The sequence below is a fragment of the Pinus tabuliformis genome, chromosome 2_1, assembly GCF_031772625.1.
Source record: "Pinus tabuliformis cultivar Carrire ecotype Pingquan chromosome 2_1, CPIR1, whole genome shotgun sequence".
In the NCBI taxonomy this organism is placed as follows: domain Eukaryota; kingdom Viridiplantae; phylum Streptophyta; class Pinopsida; order Pinales; family Pinaceae; genus Pinus; species Pinus tabuliformis.
The window spans coordinates 532,284,729-532,287,786 of NC_142299.1; positions in this window are offsets into that span (position 1 = coordinate 532,284,729).

The following is a 3,058-nucleotide window of genomic DNA, read 5'->3' on the forward strand; positions in this document are numbered from 1 at the left end:
GACACTAGTCAGAAGTCAAGGAGACTAAGGGAAATGAGACCATGGAGGAAGGCAAAAAGAATTGTGAAGATCCTATAGCACATGACCCTAGAACAAATTATGCAAGGAGGCCAAGAACCAGACCCATGAAAAAACTAAGGTTGGGGTTTAAAGCTAAACTAAATCCCAAGCTTAAGGAGCCTATTGTCATTGAAGATGAAAGGGAAGATGAGACTACTAGAGATAAGGAGGGATCGTTAGTAGAATTGATGCCACAAGCTTCAGTAGCTAAGAATACCCCACATAAGAAAATAAAAAGATCCACGAGAGAAATTGTGAAATAAGACAAGCTAAGAATCCTTGCAGAAGAAGGAGAGGCCATTGCAAACTAAAAAGGGAACTCAGAGTCTCTGATAGACTCTGTTTAGTAAATTGTATCATAAAAATATTGTAATATTTTATGGCTTCTTTCCCGAATATTATGGATCTTAAATTTTTGTACATTTTGATATATAATGTATGAAAAAGAAGGTCAGAGGCTTACAAAATACTTTGGGAAAAATCTTGTGTGTATTGTGGGATTTTCAAGATCACTATATTTTTCTCTATACAAAAGTTTAAAAGAGTTCAAAGATTCACATGTTACTGTTTTTTTATCTGTCCTCCTTCTAAATGTGTGTTCTCCTTGTTCCTGATAATATGTTCATATCTTCAGTATTATAATATACTTTTGTTGAAGTAGAATTCATGTTTGATTGCTCACTTTCATAATATTCAAATGCTCTAAGTGATTTTCCATCGAAATGTTACAAAAATCACCCAAGGGTTTGAGACTTCTAACCTCATATTTGAAACCAAAATAGGCAACCTCAATTTTGAATCAACAATGTATTTATTGAATCAACCTTTTCTTTCTTCTTTTACAGTGCAGAATAGGTTGTGGGATAGAGATTTGGAATAGAGATTTGACACTAATGAATGTGAAACGGGGTACTTAATGGCTTTGATGTATTATTGTCAGATAAGATTAGGAACAATAATGCAATGTTGCATTATTGTTTAATAGTCAAAAATAAGAGTCAAAAGTCTTTTCTTAAGAAAATATTATTTTCTTATGGCTTCTTTATATTCATTGTTGTGAGCACAGACACTGGAAGGGCATTGTAAGTTAAGGCTCCTAGTGACTCCCAATGTTCCTGTTGTGTTTAAAATTCTATAAGCCTAGCCTCAGGGGTGATAGTTTTGTTGAGTGGATTGTGGGGTGATTATTATACATGTAGATTGATAATATGCATTCTTTGTATTAGATGTATGTTGATTTTGAGTGTTGGTGCAAGGAGAAGAAATTTATTGGTTCTTATGTAAGGTGGTTAGTTGAAGGAATTTTACATGCAAACTGTGATTTGATTAAGTGTGTCATGCTACCAATGTTGACTAGTGAACATGGTGATCTTAGTCAGAGGCCAACAAAGACTTGATTATTGTTAGTGTAACTATTTCTTAAGTAGTCATTAGAGTATTCTATTTATTTAGGTTATGTTAAATTAATTCTAGTTGTTATCACCAAAAAATTGATCATCTAGCCATAACCTCCTAGACGGATTGAAGTACACCATGTAGGGCCAATTTTACCATAGTAAATTTCTTTAACTATAAGAAATTACTTAGTAAACCACATTTGTTAAGTTATTTCTGGTTAAACCCATGAAGAATAATTAAATAAATCATTATTTATTTAATTATCTTCATGGAATAATTAATTAAACCATCTTTTAACTAATATTCCTTGTAATATTTGACAAAGTTATGAGAAATGAATAGATAAATCATTAATATCTTATTTTTCTCTAGTAATAATTAATTAATCACTAATTACTTATTATCCATTGTCAAGTTTGACTAAATCCCCTAGGAATACTTAAATAAATCATTATTTATTTATTCTTCCTTAACCATATTCCTTGAGATGATAAATAAATCATTTATTTATTTATTATTTCTAAATAAAAGTATTTAACTAATTTAAATACTTTTTCCCTCCCTTTAAATATAATAAAATATTCCAAATGGTTAATTCCAGAATTTGGTTAATAATATTTTATTATTTCCCATTATTCGAGGATAACCTAATATTTTGCTATAAATTGGAGGGTTCTACATTCATTCTTCACTTTTGATCATTTTCATTGTTGCACTCATTGTTGTAACCTTGATTATTATAATTGTCGGACACCATTTTCTTTTCTATTTGAGTTCTCATTGAGTTCAAACATTTTGTTTGTTGGGTTTTACACAATATATAGGACAGAGACTCTATAAAAGCTGAAGACATTGAAGATAGCTAAAAACCCATCCCATAGAGGGGGACTGGTAACATCAAGTGTCATTTAATAAAATATATTCTTTATATATCTGGTTTCCATTGGATTATTAGAGTTACTTACATTTATTTTCTTATTCCACTCTATTGTTTAACTATTTATGTTGCATAGATAAGGGCTTTTGGCAGATTTTGTTTCTATCATTTGTTGCAAATATACACTGTTTAACAACCATTTTTACTCTTGAGGTTGTTTTTCATCCATAGTCTAAAGCAGTTTCTTTTCATACACTCTCGATAAGAAAAAACCACAATAGATGGCAAATCCACTGCGTTTTTAATTCTGATTCAGAAACCGGGGTGACCTTCAGTTTTCAACTTAGGTTTTTTCTTTTTGTTCAATCCCTTAATGTTATTTACTAGCATTCTAACCCTAGATCAGTCAAATTTATAACTTCCACAAGTTTTCTGGTTACTTCCACAGGTCATGGCAACCAGCCGCGACAAAGACAACAAATTTTTCTAAGACTTTCCACCCGAGAAATGAGGAGTAGAAATCACACTTTTATGCCCCAAACCTATGATCTGGAGGTCCATAACACACTTCCTAGCCCAAAAAGTGCGATATCCCTGGAGTCAAGTCTGTACCTGCGATTTTAGGGTTTTCCAAGAATTTTTTTGATCTTTTTCTGGGTTTTTTCGAGAGTTGTTTGTTGGGTTGGTTGACCACTGTCTTAGCTTGCTTAGGCCTTGATATAA